The 18,687-nt window shown below is 48.1% G+C and overlaps 1 long non-coding RNA gene across 1 annotated transcript; it reads right to left on the bottom strand.

The window, feature by feature from the left end:
* Positions 4,097-14,596, bottom strand: LOC106505240. Its single transcript, XR_002336630.1, has 3 exons — positions 13,661-14,596; positions 11,401-11,566; positions 4,097-5,389 (listed from the first exon to the last, which is right to left on the bottom strand). It is a non-coding gene; the product is annotated as an uncharacterized LOC106505240 (long non-coding RNA).

Consider the following 18,687-nt stretch of genomic DNA (forward strand, 5'->3'; position numbering starts at 1 on the left):
AGGGGTTAAGAAGACGTGGTACATACACGCAATGGGCTATTACCCAGCCATAAAAAAGAATGAAATAATGCCATTTGCAGCAACATGGATGGAACCTAGGAATTATCATACCAAGTAAGTCAGACAGAGAAAGACAAATACCATGTGAGATCACTTATATGTGGAATTTAATAAAAAGTGATACAAGAGAAGCTATCTTGAGGAGAAATAAGTTCACAAAAACAGACTCACAGATTTTTGAAATCAAACTTATGGTTACCAAAGAGAAAAGGTGGGGAGGAGAGAAAGATGAGCAGGTGGGGTTAACATCTACATATCACTATCCATAAAACAGAAAGCCAACAAGGACCTCCCGTAGAGCACAGGATAACCTACCCAATACACTCAATATTCTGTAATAACCTATAGGGGAAAAAATCTTAAAAGGAATGGACACATGTATATATAAAATATATATATTTACTGTACACCTAAAACTAATAGTGTAACTATACTCCAGTAAAAGTTTTTTAAAACTCCCCCCAGGAGTTCCCGTCGTGGTACAGCAGAAACGAATCCGACTAGGAACCACGAAGTTGTGGGTTCGATCCCTGGCCTTGCTCAGTGGGTTAAGGATCCGGCATTGCCGTGAGCTGTGGTGTAGGTCGCAGATGTGCCTCGGATCTGGCATTGCTGTGGCTGTGGTGAAGGCTGGCAGCTACAGCTCTGATTCGACCCCTAGCCTGGGGACCTCCATATGCCAAGGGTGCGGCCCTAAAAAAGACAAAAAAAAACAAAAACAAAAACCCTCCACCCAAAAATCTAAACAAACAACAACAACAAATGGATGCTGTGCCATTGCTGGGCCTAAAACTTTGGAAGGCCTGACATGTGTGTTTGGAGAGCGACCTGGCTGGTGAGACGGCATGAACATCCACGTGGAGAGGCTGCGGGGAGAGGGGAGACCCTTGGCATCTCAGTGTTGCCCCTGGAAAACCCCAGCCCCGGCTGCCACCTGACTGCAATGACATGAGACCAGCAGCAGGATTACCCAGCCAAGCCCAGGCAACCCCCCAGACTGCGAGAGGTGGGGCCCCCTAAGTCTGGGGATGGCTGCTGTTCAGTAAGAGGTACCTGGACACCCTGGACCACAGCCTGCTCTCACTCTCCACTCCCACTGCACCTGCTGCTTCGAAACTTTATCATCGCCTTAATCACGCGGCACTGTCTTTTTCCGCTGATAGGGAGCTTTTTTAGGGAAATCCCATTTGTTCCTTTTATCTGAAAAGATTCAGTATGAAAAGAGAAAGCACTTGAGGCATTTCAACCAAAAGGTGATTCAGCAGTTGCAAAATCCTCAGGAGGCAAGCTACCATGAGACCTTTGGCTTCAGGTCATGGCTCCGAGGATGTAACACAGAGCTGGGGAAACGGCTGACACCTCCGCGGCTGCACCACGTCCGAGAAGGTGATGGCCCAACAGTGGCATGTGGAACTTGGCCACAGAACATCTGCCAGAGGGAGTCAGCACACCCCTCAACGGAAGAATGCCGGATATGACAAGAATGCATCGCACTGGCAGAACCGCAACTGCACCCAGAAGTTTCGCTGCTAAGATTTCTGGGAAATGTAGGTTTCAACCTTCTAGCTAGTACTACACAGGGGCCACTGTGGATGCCGTGAGAACCGGATGGTGGGGGCGTCCCCGTTGTGGCTCAGCGGAAACGAATCCAACTAGTATCCACGTGGATTCGGGTTCAGTTCCTGGCCTTGTTCGGTGGGTCAGGGATCTGGCATTGTGGTGAGCTGTGGTGTAGGTCACAGATGTGGCTCAGATCCTTACACTACTGTGGCTCTGGGGTAGTTCAGCAGCTGAGGCTCCCATTTGACCCCTAGCCTGGGAACTTCCATGTGCTGATGTGCTGTGGGTGCGGCCCTAAAAAGCAGAAAAAGAAATGGATGGTGAGGCCAGTGGACTGCACGTGTGCATGGCCAGCCCCTGACACAATGCCCTGGTAGGCACAAAGTCTTCTGGATAAAAAGGAATGGATGAATGCACAACTTAACTAGCGTATCCATCAGTCTGTCCAGCCCACAAGGATAGGCCTGTTACGGATCCTCTCCTGTGCTAGAGGTTAGCAAGGAAAAGGGGAATATATGATTTTTTTTAAAAAAGCAACATCTGAGAGTCACGCTGAGTCACAGCAAGGATGGAAGGTGACAGTGAATTTTGTCTGCGTCTTCTGCTCCGTCAAGAAAGTAAACAGGCAAATACAGAATCCATTTCCGATGTTAACTTTTCAACCTGTTTTGCAAGTGTAACCGATTTCTCTTGGAAATAAGGAGGTTGCTTCTCCAAGGCCAGCCTTGCAGCTGACTCTGGAAACGGAAAGCATGTTTGAAGAAACAAAAAATCAGCCACCAGGGCTGGATTCTTGCAAACAGTCACAAGTAAGGCTCATGTTGACAGGTAAAAGCTATGGCTTCACCTTGAACTTTCGTTCACCTTAGAGGTTAAATAAAATCACTTCACATGAGCTATTTATTGATCAGAGCTGTCACTTTCAATGCCCCACAGCTGTGAATTCCTGGGGAGGGAGGCACCGAGACCAAAAATGGAAACTCAAGACCCCAGGTTTCTTTACCTACCAGTTCAGCCAGGAACAAGTAAACGCGGGTTAAGAGCTCATTTTCAGCTCTTATTTTCACCATTTACAAAATGCAGGTATGAGGCGCAAACCTCTATCGGGAGCATTCGCATCAATCCCATTACCCTTATCCACTGCATCCTGACTATCCGAGAGGGGCTGGGTGTCCACATGGCTCCTGTCCCATTCCAAGCACATTCCCCAGATGAGGTGTTCAGCCTGTCACAAATGTGAGACTAAGGTGCCTTTTTTTTTTTTTTTTTTTTTTTTTGCTTTTTAGGGCCACACCTGCAGAATATGGAAGTTCCCACGAGAGGGGTCCAATCAAAGCTACAGCTGCAAGCCTCAGCCACAGCCACAGCAGCACCAGATCCGAGCCACGTCTGCGACCTATACCATAGCTCACGGCAACACTGGATTCTGAACCCACTGAGGGAGCCCAGGGATCGCACCCGCATCCTTGTGGATACTAGTCAGATTCATTACCCCTGAGCCACAATGAGAACTCCCTAAGATTTTTTTCTAAAGAAATTAATTGGTCTTAGTAGGTTTTGTGAAATTTTTGTTATTTATACTACCGTTGTTGGGATCTTGTTGAGTTTTGGATTTTTTTTTTTTTTGAGTAGCTTTATACCTTTTTCTTTTTGCAGGCTGGACAAAAGTACACTCCCATATTAATAGTCGTTCACTCTGGGGAGTGGAACTGGGTATGCTTTCACATTTTGCTTTATGTTCTTCTGCATCGTGTGTATTCTTAACACTAGTAATGGATCATTTTAACATTAATAACACTATTTTGAACGCTATCAGTGATTATGAGTAAAGAGATTACAGATGATTTAGAATGTTTTTTCTGACGCCACTTCCCTTGGAGGATAAAACGGTGGCCCACCGGATCCTGGGGGCGGGGCAGAGTCTCCTTGCCTGCCAGCTTGCATCTCTCACGAGCATCCTATCTTAAATTACTTCCTGCCTAAAGAAAATAAAAAATAAATGTTTTTTTCTTACTTGAACCATACTTTAAAAAATTGTTTTCGTTGTTGAAGTATAATTGCTTTCTAAGGTCAGTTTCAGGTGTACAGCAAAGTGAACCACGTATGCACATCCATTCTTTCTCAGGTTCATTTCCCATATAGGTTATTACAGAATTTTGAGTAGATTTCCCTGTGCCATACAGTAGGCCCTTGTTAGTTATCTATTTTATAGATAGTGGTGTGTGTCTTTTTTTCTTATTTAAACCTGACTTTGGAGTTCCCCTCGTGGCTCAGTGGTTAACGAATCCGACGAGGAACCATGAGGTTTCCGGTTCGATCCCTGGCCTCGCTCAGTGGGTTAAGGATCTGGCATTGCCGAGAGCTGTGGTGTAGCTCGCAGACGTGGCTCCGATCCTGCGTTGCTGTGGCTATGGTGTAGGCCAGCGGCTGTAGCTCCAAAAGGACCCCTAGCCTGGGAACCTCCATATGCCTCGGGTACGGCCCTCAAAAGACAAAAAAATAAAAATAAACCTGACTTTGTGTTGAGAAGAAAGGTGAGTGATTTAAAGGACCCTGACTAACAGGTGCACCAAATGGATCCGGTTTCAGTGGGGTCGCCCTTCACCTCATTCCTCACGGGCTGACCTGTGAGCCTCCACAGGCAGAGTAACGGGTTCAGACTGCACAGCCCTTGGGAAGCTGCGGGACTTAGGATGCTACAGACCAGGCAGTTCAAGTTCAGCCTCCCTGGGGAGAATCGGACTGGAAGGCCCAGCCCCCGCCCCCTGTGCCTGTCAGAACTTGGCTGCAGAATCCCAGGACGGTGGAGCATGTTGCTTTTACTATGGGGCTTCATATGGTGTGATACCCTACTGGGGGGTCTTCTGTTTGTTTGCTATTATTCCATAAACTTGGAGGAACTGCGTCGTATTTTACTAGACCCTGAGACAATTCCTGGGGCTAGAAAAAGACAAACTATAGGATCCCTGCTGTCAAGAAATCCATCATCAAAAGCAAGAATCAGACGAGCAAAAGGGCACATCAGATATGCTACAGTGTAAGAAGCGTTTGAACAGAGGTTTATACAATGGGTTCAAGGACCACAGCAGGAGGCGACACCAGGCCTGGGGACACGGGGGAATCTAGCAGAGTCCGAAGGAGATGAGAGGGGACAGGGGAGGGAGTTGTGTGTGCAGAGGACAGCTGGGACAGAGACCCAAGGCCAGAAAGAGCACAGGCGCTTCCTATAGTCACTTAAGGTATTGCTGCTGTCAGATTAACTACACACTTAGTGGCTTCAGAGGCACAAACTTCTCTTGCAGCTCTAGAGGTCAGAAGCCCAAGGTGTCGGCAGGACTACGTTCCTTCTGGAGGCTTCAGCTTTGGGGAGAGTCTGTTTCCTGCCCTTCCAGCTCCGGTGGTCACCAGCCCCCACCCATAACCCCCACCTGGGCTCCTGCCCCTCCCCCCACCAGGCCAACCTCTGCCGCCACAGTCTTCGTGTCTGTCCCAAGTGTCCCTCTGCCCCCGTCGTGATGACAATCCAGGATGGCCTCCCCGCCTCAATGCCCTTAACCACGACAGCAAAGTCCCTTTCACCGTGTAAGGCAACACTCACCAACCTCAGGGATTAGGACCTGGCGACGGTTGGGGGCCACTGTTCAGCCGGAGGTGTCACAATTCTTCTGCCTGGACAGCTCCTTGACCTTGGATCTGCTTTAGCTGCTCCTTCCCACCTGCTGTGTACACTTGAGCCGCTTCCTTCACCTCCTGCCCTGCCGGTCCTCATCTGGAAAACACAGACAGTAAGAGATGCTGCCTCTTCCGGTTTGTGCAGCTAAAACGAGTTAGCATGTGGAAAGCACTCAGAGCAGCACCTAGATATTATGTTTCCACAAGAACCAGCCTTTTATTGTTGTCATCGTCACTGCCACTTTGGTCACCAAGGGCTCTATTCCAGTGTCACCTCCGCAAAAATCTCCTGCCCACCCTATCTAAAGTAGGCCTCCTAGGGAGTTCCCTGGTGGCCTAGCAGATAAGGAGTCAGCCTTGTCACTGCTGTGGCTTGGATTACTGCTGTGGCGCAGGTTCAGTCCCTGGTCCAGGAACTTCCACATGCCTCGGGCACGGCCAAAACACCAGAAGGCTTCATATATAGACTACACTTTCACTCACCATTTATATCAGAAAGAGAGAATAGATTTATATATTTATGACTATGTAGATATACTATGACGATATAATCAACAAACCAGAATGGAACAAAGCAACAGGACAAACCACGCTGTTTTCGTCAACAACTACATTGTAAGATTCAAAAGACAAAGAGAACAAGGGGTTAACCTACTAGAGCTTAATAAAGCCGTAAGAGATAGGTCAATCAATCATAATTTGTGAACCTGCCTGGTGCCCCATTTTTTAAAAAACAAGACCATAAAATAACACATTTACAAGACATTCGGGTCACTTCTGAGACAACCGCAACTTTGAACACAGACTAGACATTTGAGAATAATTACTATTTTTAAAACGGAGGTGGAAAGAAATAGCAACACATCCGCCTCAGGTGTGCAACAAAATGATTCACTATCTGCGTACACTGCAAAATGATCACCACAACAACTCTAATTAACATCCAGCATCAGGCATCGTTATAAAAAACTTTTTCTTACACGGAGAATTTTCAAGATCCAGTCTCCTAGCTGCTGTCAAATAGGCAGCACAGAGTTTTAATCAAGGTCGCCATTGCTGTATGTGACATGCCCATGGCATTTGTATTTCTAGCTGGAAATCTGGGTCTTTTGACCCCTTCTCCCATTTCATCACCGCACTCCCATTTCAGACAGCCACCAATCTGTTCTCAGGGCCTGGGGGCTCTGTTTTTTGTTCTTTTATTTTTGATTCCACATGGAAGAGGGATCATACAGAATTCATCTTTTTCTAAGTCAATCAGAAATGTCATTCCCCTCGGTGTCCTGTGTCAAGGTCCAACCATGTTGCTGCAAATGGCAATATTTCATTCTTTTTGACATATAAATATAAGTCATTTAATATGACATATAAACACATGTATACACACACATTTTCTTCATTCTAGTGACAGACACTTAGGTTGCTCCTGTGTCTTGGCTTTAGTAAATGATGCTGCAAGGAGCATGAGGGTGCATATAGCGTTTCACGTCAGTGTTTTTTTATTTCTTTGGCTATATACCCAGAAGCGGAATTACTGAGTCATACAGTAGTTCTATTTTTAATTTTTTGAGGCTGCTCCACCCTGCTTCCATAGTGGCTGCACCAATTTACATTCCTGTTAACGGGGCACAAGTGTTCCCTTTTCTCCACACCCCCCATTAGCACTTATTTCCTTTCTTCTTTGTCTTTTTTTTTTTTCATAACAGTCCAACTAATGTTTGAGATGACATATCATCGTGGTTTGGGTTCCTCTGATGATGAATGATCTAGAACATCTTTTCAATTTACCCGTTGGCCATCTGTAGGTCTTGTCTTGAAAAGTGTGTATTCAGATCCTCTGCCCATTTTTTTTTTTGGTTTTGTTTTGTTTTGTCTTTTCTAGGGCTGCACCCATGGCATTTGGAGGTTCCCAGGCTAGGGGTCAAATCAGAGCTGTAGCCACCAGCCTACACCACAGCCACAGCAATGCAGGATACGAACCACGTCTGCGACCTACGCCACAGCTCATGGCAACACCAGATCCTTAACCCACTGAGCGAGGCCAGGAATCGAACCGCAACCTCATGGTTCCTAGTCAGATTCGTTAACCACTGAGCCATGACGGAACTCCCGCCCATTTTAAGAACAGGATCGTTTGGGGGTTTTGGTATTGAGTTATATATTATATTTTAAAATATTAACCTCTTATCAGATATACACTTTGCAAATATTTTTATCCTACTCAGTAAGTTGTCTTTTCATCTTGCTGATGGTTTTTTTTGTTGTTCAGAAGTGCTATTTTTAAGGTATGATAATGATCGAAGCATCCCTATCTTTTAAAGATACATTCTAAAATATTTAGGGAGTTCCTGTCGTGACTCAGCGGTTAACGAACCTGACTATTATCTATGAGGATGTGGGTTCTAGCCCTGGCCTCCCTCAGTGGGTTAAGGATCCGGCATTGCTGTGAGCTGTGGTGTAGGTCACAGACACAACTCGGATCCTGTGTTGCTGTGGCTGTGGTGTCGGCTGGCAGCTGTAGCTCTGACTGGACCCTAGCCCGGGAACCTCCATATGCTGCGGGTATGGTCCTTAAGAGAAAAAAAAAGGGGGGGACATGGATGTCCTTCCTCTTTAGTCCTTGAATCTGGATGGGCTTGTGGCTGCTTTGACAAGTATAATACGGTGGAAGTGACTCCGTGTGGTTGGTCATTAAAAGTCATGTGGCTTCTGCATTGTTTATGGGAACACCTGCTCTTGGAGCCCTGAGCCCCTGTGTTAAGAAGTCTCATGACCTTGGGGCCTTCCAGCTTTGAATTCAAATAGCCTGTGATCTAAAGAATGTCTGTCCTGGAGTTCCTGCTGTGGCACAGTGGGTTAAGACTCCAACTGCAGTGACTTGGGTCTCTGCAGAGGCTGGGGTTCAACACGCGGCCCAGCACGTGGGTTAAAGGATCTGGCATTGCCAAAGCTATGACATAGGTCACCGACAACAGCTTCGATGTGATCCCTGGGCTGGGAACTCCATATGCCACCGGGGTGGCCAAAAAAGGGGAAAAAAATGGAATAAAAAAGAACATACTTTACTGTATTTTATCTGATAGGAGTTCACAGAAGAGAAGGAAAACTCAAGGAAGGGACTAGACTTGAGGCCTCATACAGCATTTTCACAAAGGAAAGCGGGTTTGGGCTTGGAGACACCATGCATGTGGGAAGTGACCAGGAAACGTATGAAGAAAACTGAAGGCAGGTGAGGTTATTTTAGGAAGATGCAGTGTGCAGACGTGGCCCTGACTCTCCCCACCTCCAGTGACAAAACTGCTCTCCATTTCCTGGTGCAGAGGAGAGGGGTGTACCCTCACCAAGGGACATTTACATCCAGGCAGGAAAGGGAAGGACGGAGAACTCTTCCTGCTTCTGCTGATGGTCAACTGCCTACAGCTCAACCAAAGCAGCATTTTTTTTTTTTTTTTTTTTTTTTGTCTTTATGGAGCCATACCCAAGCCCTGTGGAGGTTCCCAGGCTAGGGCTTAAATCAGGGCTGCAGCTGCCGGCCTACACAACAGCCACAGCAACGCCAGATCCAAGCCGCATCTGTGACCTACACCATAGCTCACGGCAACACCCGATCCTTAACCCACTGAGCAAGGCCAGGAATGGAACCCGAGTCTTCATGGATACTAGTCTGGTTCACTACTGCTGAAACACAGTGGGAACCCCCCAAAGTGGCACTTGTGAGATGGCACATTCTGGACCTCTTCAGCCTTCTAAGGATTTTAGGGAAAGCCTTACACTATCTGTAAAACAGTAGGGCTTCTAAAAATCTTAAAGGCATTGTTGCACAACAGCCTCATGGGGGCTCAAGATAGAGACGGGCTTCTCGCAGAGATCTGTGGGTGGTTTTACCTAATGGAGCAGATTTTTATAATTTGCAACATAAGAAATCCACAAAGATCTTAAGGGAATCATATCAGCTTGAACTGAGAGGAACCAAGGTAGCACAAAATGAAATGGGGTCTTTAGATCCCCAAACTCAGGTGGAAAGCAAGCTGAAAAAATGTGCAATCACTGACTACTCTCTATAGAAAAAGGAAGGATGATTCAGAGAATGGGGACAAAGACCCACAGGGCAGAGGGTAAAGTCCCAGAGAGTCACTCCCAGGGAGCAGGACAGAGTCCTGATCAATAAATGAATATATGCTTGGATGGATTTCAAAATTAATAGAAACCAATGGCTTGGAGTTCCCATCGTGGCACAGCGGAAACGAATCTGACTAGTATCCACAAGGACACAGGTTCCAGCCCTGGCCTTGCTCAGTGGGCTAAGGATCTGCCATTGTTGTGAACTGTGGTGCAGGTTGCAGACGCGGCTCGAATCTGGCATTGCTGTGGCATAGGCCAGTGGCTACAGCTCCAATTGGACCCCTAGGCTGAGAACCTCCATATGCTGTGGGTGTGGCCCAAAAAAGAAAAAAAAAAGGTATTCCTCAGATCATGAAGTACTCTGAAGATAGCAGCTTTAATGACTATATAATATTCCACTGAATGGGTATACCATAATTTATTTATCCAAAACATTGATGTTGAACACTTATTCCCAACTCCCTACTTCTGATTACTTCCTTTGACTAGTTCTAGATGTGAATTTACTAAACCTAATGGGTATATGTTAAGACTTCTAAAATATATTGCCAAATCGCCATTCAAAATATATTAATTTACAGTCTTATCAGCATAGGAGGTGCTTATTTATCATACTCTCACCAGCATTGAGTATTGGATTTTTAAAGTATTATGTTATTGATGGTATTTCATTAGCAGTCTTTATCAATTTTCTCATCATTTTGCTTTGAATTCTTTATCCTAGCAAGGAAAACAACCCTCTGACACTTTTGTAGCAAATACGTTTTGGTCATTTTTAATTTGCTTTTAAAATTTGAAAATGGTATTTCTGACGGCTACCTACTGTTTTATGATTCTTGCTTTGCCTTTATACTTAGAAAGTCTGGGGAGTTCCCGTCGTGGCGCAGTGGTTAACGAATCCTACTAGGAACCATGAGGTTGCGGGTTCGGTCCCTGGCCTTGCTCAGTGGGTTAAGGATCCGGTGTTGCCGTGAGCTGTGGTGTGGGTTGCAGATGCGGCTCGGATCCTGCGTTGCTGTGGCTCTGGCATAGGCTGGTGGCTACAGCTCTGATTAGACCCCTAGCCTGGGAACCTCCATATGCCACGGGAGCAGCCCAAGAAATAGCAAAAAGACAAAAAAAAAAAAAAAAAGATACCAGAAAGTCTGCAATTCAGAGAACACTCCACCGTGGCTAAAAGAGCATGGTGTCTGACGTCAGAAAGGCCTTGATCAGGAGTTTCCTGGTGGCTTGGTGGTTAAGGATCCTGCTGTGGCAAAGGTTTGATCTCTGGCCCAGGAACTTCCAAATGCCACGGGTTTGGCCAAAAAAAGGAAAAAAGAAAAAGAAAGGCCGGGATCATAAACTGTCCTATAAGGAAAGATGTTGGTATTTGCAAGGATTACATGAAAATAATTTTTGGCAAAAAGACAAAAAAAAAGAAAAAGAAAATAATTTTTACCACACCTGCAGCATGTGGAAGTTCCCAGGCCAGAGATGGAATCCACGCCACAGAGGTGATAATACCAGGTCCTTAACCACTAGGCCACCAGGGAACTCCCAAATGAAATAATTTAAGGTAAAGAATCAAGTATAAGACCTGCAACGTGTAAATACTCCATTTCCTTTCCTTCTGTTGACTAGAAAATCATGGATTCAAGCAGAACACAAAAAATGCAAACACCAAAAAAGAATGAAAATATGCTCAGCCTGCTTAGCAATTGCGGAACATAAAATTCGTTAGCATTTTCTGTCCATCGGACTAACAAAAACTTCAGAAATAATCTCCAGTGCAAAGAGCCCATCAGGAATGGGGAACTCACTAACAGGCACCTGTGCAGTCGTGTGAAACCTTTTTGGAAAGTAATGACTATATGTATTAAAGTTTAAAAATGAAAAAAAGTTTAAAAGGAGCATTGTCTTTGACTTAGGATTTCCAATTTGAGTAATCTATCCTTCATAAACAGAAAGATAGAAAAGGATATATATATATATAAAGATGTCTACCTTTATACCATTTATAACAGCACAATGCTGACAGCAAGGTGAATATTCATCAGTAGCAAGGAAGCAGCGGAATGAATATGTTTGTTTTCAGCCTCTATCCACCAGAATATAAGCTTCCTGAGAACCGGGATTTTTATCTGTCTTCTTGATGCTGTTTTCCCAGCACCTAGAACATGATAAACATTAAATCAATTGTTGAATAAGCGAATGACTAAAATTCTGGTATATCCAGATTTATAAAATGCAGTGACCATTAAAAAGAGTCCGTTGGATTTCTATGTGACAACCCGTGATAGATTATCAATGGATAAAAGCAAGTTACGAAGTAAGGTATGCCTTCATATTTTTAAAGGAGATATAAAGTTGGAAGAAGATATGTGATACTCGATATAAGCACCAAAATTCCGGGGATGCTATGCACCCAGGTGTTAGCACTGGTATCCCAGGGGGCTAGGATGGAGAAAATGGATACATTTTAACCCTGTCCCCACATCTGCGCTGTTTCAATTGGTTGGAAGGAATTGTTGGTGCAAGGCCTCAGCCTGGGTTCCCAAATGCTTAAACCAGGACTTCCCCCTGGTGTCTTAGCCCATTAAGAACAGGACTAGAATCCCTGAGGATGTGGGTTCGATCCCTGGACTCTCTCAGTAGGTTTAGGATCTGGTGATGTCAGCCCTGCCTTGGAGTGGCAGATGCGGCTCAGAAGGGGATCGTTGCTGTGGCTCTGGCATAGGCAATTTAACCCCTAGCCTAGGAACATCCGTATGCCGCGGGTGTGGCCCTAAAAAGGGGGTGGGGTGGGGGCTTAAAAAGCTTAAACCGAACCAGGTTTCCCTGCGGGGAAAGGTAGCCTGGTTGAACCTTTTGCCCTCGCGTTAGGAAAAAGCGTCTTTGCAATTATCGCGGTACTCTCTCTACAGCACGGGTTGGTTGCTTTTTAAACGTTTGTGCCCCTGCCGCCCCCCTGCAACACCCACACCTCTCCCGGGTTTGCTCCGCCCGTCCACTTCCTGCAGGAATCGCTCAGATCCAACCTGCTGACTCTCCTGCGCGCTCCTCTGACCCGACGCGCGGGCGGCTACCGTGCGCTCGCCCGACCTTTGACACCCCCGGCGCGCAAGGCAACCGCAGGCGGATGTGGTTTACAAAGAACGTGGCCCCGGGGTTCGCACTCCAGCGCCCGTATTTCCGAAGTGCACCCCAAAGCCCACCTCCAGTTTTAAAAGGAAAGCCAGAGCAGGGGGCTGGGTTTGGAGCAGGAGGGGGCGCAGGGCAGAAGGGACGATGAAGTCGGGGAAGCACCTGCCCGGCGCCTCCGCCGCTATTAATATTAACTTTTATTAAGACTTGGCCCTTCTCTGCCCGGGGCTTCACAAAGCAGGAAGTCAAGGGCACTGGTGCAGGGAAGGGAATTGGCAGGAAGAGAAAACCTTGAGTAAATTATTTAGCCGGGAAACGAGATTAAGAGTGATTCCGCCTCCCCCCCTCCCCCCGCACCCCCCAAAGTGGGCCCAGGTTGGGGATCAGCGCACAAACCGCCACTCATGGTTTAAACTGGACAGTATCTGCAGGCGGTGAGGGGCGAGCCAGGGAGACGGCTGTCTGCGAGACGGGGCGCGTGGGCGGCGGGCACCCACCCAGCGCCCCCGGCCCAGAGGCGGGAGGCGGACGTGGCCTCTCCGCCGGGCGGGCCACGCCTTTTGGTGGCCGTGGAGGGTGGGGGCTGGGGGCGACAGCGCCAGAGCGCGGTGGGGAGAGGCGGAAAGGGGTGGCTTCGTCGCACCCGCCGAGCCAGGCGACACCCCCTGCGGTGGACCCCGTGCCCTCTGCCGGGAGGCTGGACACGCAGCCGAGGGGCGCGAAGGGCCGTGGGCGCTCGGCGGCGCTGCTCCGGCAGCGGTTCTGCCTGCTGCCCTTGGCGTCCCTCCCGCACCCCGCCCGCAGTTCCCGGCTCCCGGGTCCGCGGATGGGCGGGAGCCCGGCCGCTCCGCCGGGGCAGCAGCGCCGCCTGCCGGACACCTCGCGCTAGCTCGGCCGCGGGCAGGGCGGCGGGACTGCGGCGAGCGCGCCGACCTCTCACCTCGCCTTCAAAGTCAAGTCCCTCCCGCCCGGCCGCCGCCGCCGCCGCCCGGGGCGCTCGGGCCCCGACGCTGGAAGCCGCCGCCCGCGCTCCTCGCTGGGGCTTGTGGGCGCCCGGGGCTCGGCTTCCCTGTACCTCCCCCGCCCAGAGCGGGCTGCGCCGCGGAAAAAGTCATTGTACCTGTCGTGACAGAAGCAGCGTGGAGACCAAACGAGTCCAGAGAAGAAAAGGAACGGGCCCGGACTCCCGGGCGCGATCTCCGGGGCGCAGGCGTTCGTGGCGGCCTTCCCCGGGCTTCCTGCCGGGCGGCGCGGAGACGAGCGCTGCCTTCCCCCGCCAGGCGGGGAGCCTGCGCGGCGGCCGAGGGCGGAGAGGCGCGCACCTGCGTCCGGGTGCCCGCCGAGCGCTCCCGCGGCTCCGGGCGCGCGGGTGGGTCCGAGCGGCTTTGGGGAGGGTCCGGCCCTTTGCTGATGGGTCAGGCCGCGGGGGAGGGAGCGAGACCGCTGCCACCTGAGCTGCATCTCGCCTGATGGTTGGGGCCGCGCACAGATGCCTCCATGCCTCCCCGACGCCTGCTTTACAAGACTGACCCACTGGGGCGTGAGAAAAGTTTGCTTTCATTTTTCTGTCTGAAACAGTCAAAGACGCAAATCCAGGCAGTAGTGTCGCTGACATAGAGGCGTGAAGTGCGAACAAACAGAAAGTTCCCGCTAAGGAAGCAGCTTGCCGCCGCCTGTCTGTTTTGTCCGGCTTTACATTTGCCAAAGTAGCCCCCAGCTTAATGGAGTGTGCCAAATCCGTCTAAAAACCGACCCCTGAACAGCTTCAGATAAGCCCCCCACCCCAGTCCTTTGGCAATCCGGCTGTTTGGTTCTCAGTTCTGGCCACGTGTACATCCAAGAGCAGCCATCATAACACTGTGTATATTTCAAGACTCTAACCCCACCCTGAGAAAGAGATGTTGGCTGTTGGTTTTCTGAGGGACTGTCACTCTGAATCAATGTCTACTGTACTTAACAATATGTCACTAACAAAAAATAAATAAATAAAATTAAATTTAAAAATTAGCGAATCCGACTAGGAACCATGAGATTGCGGGTTCGATCCCTGGCCTCACTCAGTAGGTTAAGGATCTGGCGTTGTCCTGAGCTGTGGTGTAGGTCGCAGACATGGCTCAGATCCCGAGTTGCTGTGGCTCTGGCATAGGCCAGCAGCTACAGTTCGGATTCGACCCCTAGCCTGGGGACCTCCATACGCCATGGGTGCAGCCCTAAAAAAAAAAAGACAAAAATAAAAAAAGTCGGCTATACATTAATAAAAAAACAATATATCACTAACAGAGATCTAAAGCAAGACAGATGAAATTCATGGTTACAAGAAAATTATAACAAAAACACAAGAACATAACTAGGGGAATTTGGTTTTCTGAAATTTACATTATTTTCAATAAAGTGATTTGAAGGGGAACATTATATTTTTATTTTTAATACGTGTGGATTCCTGACGAGCGGTCTGTATTTTGTCCTTCCTGCATGCTTCTCTATATTACTATTTATTGGACAATGGTCTCTGGTTCTTGCTTAACTATTTTTCTTCGGTTAGCTTTTGCCAATGCCCGTACATCCTGCCCCAATTCAGCCTAGAAAATGGCTGAGTGAGGGTGTTTCCTGGTGGCCTAATGGTTAAGGATCCTGCCTTGCTATTGCTGTGGCCTGTGTTGTTTCATCCCTGGCCCTGGAACCGGCCCAGCCGCCCCCCCCTCCCAAAAAAAAGAAAGACAAAGAAAATGGGGAAAGGGCTGAAGATAGAATCTAGATCCATTGAGTTTTGCTGTGGTTGTTTTTAACACATTAGATACACAAAGCGAAAGAACATACACTGTATCTTTTATGAGTAAGAGCCTGCCCAGGTCATTTTTAACAGCTCCTAATCTGTGGTTGAGGTACTTAATCTTTGTAACTGATTCTACTAATTGTCAATACATTAAAATTACTTAAGTGCCACCCAACAAGCAATTGCATGTTTATACTACAATGACTTTAGCACCTACATTGTTTTGAATTGTTTGCTTTCCTGAGGTTGGAGAGGAATTTATCAACAGCAACCCATATAATTTTCAGGCTGCAGATCCAAAGTGTTATAAGCACAGACTATCCTGAAAGTCCCGAGATAACACATGAACAATTAGAAAAGAATTCCTTTCCTAGAAATGAAAACACAAATATCAAAAAGCATGGAATGCCTAGGTTCCTACTTACCAATAAAGCTACTTAATGCATAAAGCCAATACATGACCTGAATATTATTTTTCGGGGGGGGGGGGAAACAGTGTGGTCATCACGGAATCCCAGGGAACTTTCCTTCACGGATCAAAACCTGCTGTGTTTTGGTTTATGGATTAGGTCTCCAGGGCAGAATCGCCAGGAATTCTGGAGAAAGAAGAAAGTGGTCACTTAACTTTGGGGCTCTGGCACAGTAGTGACAAATTCCAATTTGAAAAGGCTGTTGTTAAAATAAATGTTTGCGTAACAGAGACACAGACCCAAAAGGCTGCCATGCACGAGCCCCACCTTCTCTGACCTGAGGCTTCCAAGAAGTCAAGGTAAATGTTGCCATCATCTCTGGAACTGACAGATTCTACTCTCCTTATTTGGAATTTGAGGGGATTTTCCTAGATCTAATTTCAGAACCTTCAAGAAACAAATGGCATAAGAAGTATATATTCCCGCTGGTTTGTAGCTAAGTAAAGAAAATATTCAGTGATTTTTTTTTTTTTTGGCCCAGTATCACTCGGCTTGCCCCACAGTTATCAAAACCTGCTTCGTTTCCTAAAATCATAGTCATCTCTTGAAAAAGAGGAGCCTAAAGGAGAAAGGCAAAAAAACAAAGAATAAAAATAAAGACTAAATGTAAGAATTGTGGCAATATGGTCTCGATGTGATTTAGGCAAATACTTTAAATGTTAATTTTCAGTGTTTGCAAGGTGCTCTCCACTATTTAGGTTTGAATGTTTTCCTTGTCCTCCGACACCCGACTAATTTAACACAAGATCTGCTGCTATAGTTTTAATGTAAGGAGATCACGTGGAGACTAGAGGAAAATGTTTGTCTTACAAGGACTCCAAGAGAAGAGTTGGCCTTGAAAAATCAAATCCACAGCAGCTTTTTGGGGTGGCTCCCTGGAAGCGTATTGATCTTGAGGTGTTGGGAGGGAAAAGGTTTCACCACAAAGAAACTTCAAAGCCAACTAGGTAGAGTATCTGCCTCTCTACTCCTTTGGGGTTCAGGGGTCCTGATGGGTTACCAGGAGGTTCCTAACTATATCCTCAACGGATCTGAGACTAATAATTACAACCAGAAAGGTTTGGATATATCACTCCTGGGAGACGAAAGAACAAGTCAGCTACACAGAGCAGTAACTCATCTTCTCATCTGGAATGTCTGTGCTTTGCCACCTGAGATTATGTGCAGACACCTAGGCAGAGGAAATCAAGAGAAAACAGACTTGAGGCTATTTTGACAAAGGAAGCAGAGCTGAATACACCAGAAAAACTTCTGGGAAGGGATTATACTACCGTGAGTTGAGACTTGATCCTTGGTCAAAACATTCTTTGTAAGAGTCCTTGAGAAAAGGTGGTTCATGATTAAAAGGAGTTTGTGCCATTATGGGGGTCTCATCATAAGAGCACCTGTAACATGCATTTGCTTGTGCCACCTCATTTGATCCCCACGTTCCAGATGAGGAAGTGGTGGCTGAGGGGATGTGATCCCCCAAGGTCGTTAAACTTGCACCCAGTAACCTGTTTCCAAAAAACAAGATTCAAACAGTGCCTGTAAACAGTGTGTCGCTTCATCTTAAGATTCTGTAGCTGAGATGCCTTTCTTTCTGCCTAAATAGCTGTCTCTTAGCTTCTCCTGAGTGGTTGTGAATCACAACAATAAGAATATTGCTGTTTTTATATTTAGAGTTCTATTTAAAATTAGCTTTCTTGACCACTGTAAGCATCCTGCTAGATAGTATCAGAAAGGAGTGAAACTCATTGAAACTGCCATTGCTTTCATTACCAATCCATCTTGTTGATTTATTAGGTGAATATGATAAAGTTATGAATTGTTCATAGAAAAAAAAAAAAAAGGACTCGGACTGGTTTTTCTCCATACATACCTTTTTTGGACATGAGTTCCACAGCACTGGTATATCTCCACCCGTATTCATCCCAAGTTCTCACTCTTTCCATATATTAATGTCGCACTCATATTAATGTAATTTTTTTTTAAAGAAACATCTTGTCCAAAACGACCGTTTTAGAATGGTGGGCAGCTCCTCTCCCCCGAATTTGTTTTTCTTAAGTATTCACCAGATCCAAGAATATTCGGCACCTGACTTAGCTTGAACTTGGTTTCAGCAGACCCAGGGCCATGACAGAGAAGTCATCTCCTCGCGCTCCAGCCTGGGAGCAGCCGGGTGGCAGAGGCGCTGGAGCCGGCACCTTGCAGCTGGGTCACAACTGCGTCCCTTTCCCCCCGCCGAGGCGGCGAGCAGCGCGGGCCGGGGCCGCAGCTCTTCCCAGGGCGCGCGCGCCCCCTGGCGGCCGGAGCTCTGGACAGGGCGCCCGAAGGGCCGAGGGGTTGGGGCCCGGGACCCCCGACACCACGCAAGAGGCGCTGGGCGCAGCCACGTCGTCTCGTCGAAAAGAAACCCGGGCGTCCTGGCGCCGAGCTCCCTAAGCCTCTCCAGGCTGCGCCCCTCGCGTCCTATCCCCGCGTTCCCTCGGGCTTGCTCCAGAGGCGGTGCTTGGGCGTCGGAGGCGCGGTGGCCTCACTTGCCAGCGGGGGCCCCCCTTCCTGGCCTTTTCCGTGCCCAGGTGACCTGCGGGCCGCTCGCCGCCCGGCGCAGGGTCCGGGCCTGTCGCGGAGCAGCCGGGCGTCCCTCCGCCGGGATGCGCGCCGCGCGAGGGCGTCAGAGCCCGGGGGCGGGGCCCGGGAAGGGGAAGGCCTTGTCATCGCTTGCAGCGGGACAATGCCGACTTTTGAACCTCTAACCACTAAGCAAACAACCCTTGTGCTCTCGCTCCACTGTCCAAACAGGGTTTATTGATAGGCGTTTCGCAGCAACGCATAGCAACGGCGGCGGCGGCGGCTGGGGGGGCGGGCTGCGGGCGCGGGGTCGCGCCGCCCTCCCCGCGCGGGGACACGGGGGCCCCGGGA

This window comes from Sus scrofa, chromosome 11, assembly GCF_000003025.6.
Source record: "Sus scrofa isolate TJ Tabasco breed Duroc chromosome 11, Sscrofa11.1, whole genome shotgun sequence".
Classification (NCBI taxonomy): Eukaryota; Metazoa; Chordata; class Mammalia; order Artiodactyla; family Suidae; genus Sus; species Sus scrofa.